The 1,436-nt window shown below is 51.7% G+C and overlaps 1 protein-coding gene across 2 annotated transcripts in view; it reads right to left on the bottom strand.

The window, feature by feature from the left end:
* Positions 1 to 1,436, bottom strand: part of GPR4 (G protein-coupled receptor 4) — an 18,938-nt gene that overhangs the window by 3,884 nt on the left and 13,618 nt on the right. The gene's annotated exons all lie outside the window — the stretch shown is intronic.

The following is a 1,436-nucleotide window of genomic DNA, read 5'->3' as shown; positions in this document are numbered from 1 at the left end:
AGAAAAAGAAAAGAGAGATCCTCCCACCTTGGCCTCCCAAAGTGCTAGGATTACAGCAGTGAGCCACCATGCCTGGCCGATTTATGGATATTACTTCACTGAAATTCTCAGGACTCCTGTGAGGAAAGTAGTTGTTCTTCCTCTTTGACAAACTGAGGCACAGAGCTGTTCCGAGACCTGTCCAAGGTCCTGATGTCTAGAGTGCGGCCATTGCCGCTCTCGGTCCTCGTCTCCAGCCTGTGCTTCAGTTTCCAACCCGGAATAATTGGACTAGCCAGATACAGTGGCTCATGCCTGCAATCCCAGCACTTTGGGAGGCCAAGGCAGGAGGATCGCCTGAGGTCAGAAGTTCGAGACCAGCCTGGCCAACATAGTGAAACCCTGTCTCTACTAAAAATACAAAAACTAGCTGGGTGTGGTGGCACATGCCTGTAATCCCAGCTACTCGGGACGCTGAGGCGAGAAGATAGCTTGAGCCCAGGAGGTAGAGGTTGCAGTGAGCTGAGATAGCACCACTGCACTCCAGCCTGGGAGACAAGAGACTCCGTCTCAAAAAAAAAAAAAGAAGGCCTGGCACGGTGGCTCACGCCTGTAATCCTAGCCCTTTGGGAAGCCAAGGCAGGCGGATCACCTGAGGTCGGGAGTTCAGGACCAGCCTGAGCAACATGGAAACATGGAGAAGCCCTGTCTCTACTAAAAATACAAAATTAGCCAGGTGTGGTGGCGCATGCCTGTAATCCCAGCTACTTGGGAGGCTGAGGTGGGAGAATTGCTTGAATCCGGGAGGCGGAGGTTGCAGTGTGCTGAGATGGTGCCATTGCACTGCAGCCTGGGCAACAAGAGCGAACTCCATCTCACAAAAAAAGAATAACTGGACAGAAAAGGGTCCTGGGCTGCCAGTGGGGACTGGGAACCAAAGCAAAGCTGCAAAGAGTAAGGGAAAGGGGAGAGTCAGGAGTTGCTGGGAACAGTCAAGGTCAGGGTCAAGGTCAGGGAGCATGGGGAAGCCCTGGGGTTAACCCCAGCAGTCTCCTCCCTCAGGGACCACTCCCTTCACTGTCTCTGCCCTTCCACCCCCCAATTTTCCTGAGTGAGAACCTTGAGCCTGCCACCCACTTTGTTCTGGGAAGATCTGCACACACAGGGTAAAGGATATTCATGGACCAAGCCCCTGTCATCAACCCCAGAGAGAAGCGGAGCCAAGTCCAGAGTCACAGGCAGCTTCAGGAGCCATTCCATCCAGGGGTCTTTTGGTTTAGTTATTTTGGATGTGAAGTCTGTTTTTCTATTTTTTCCCAACAAGATCTTAACCAGAAACCAATCTAAAACAGTGAAAAGGGTGAGCTGCTAGCTGCTCTGGTGAAACGAGGTGGGGGTGGAGTGGCCACCTCTGAAGAATCCCCAGGATGCACTTTTTTTTTTTTTTTTTTTTTTTG

The sequence above is a fragment of the Colobus angolensis genome, unplaced genomic scaffold (assembly GCF_000951035.1).
Source record: "Colobus angolensis palliatus isolate OR3802 unplaced genomic scaffold, Cang.pa_1.0 Scaffold60, whole genome shotgun sequence".
Lineage (NCBI taxonomy): Eukaryota > Metazoa > Chordata > Mammalia > Primates > Cercopithecidae > Colobus > Colobus angolensis.
Note: the sequence above shows the minus strand (reverse complement) of the source record. Positions and strands in the feature narration are given on the sequence as shown.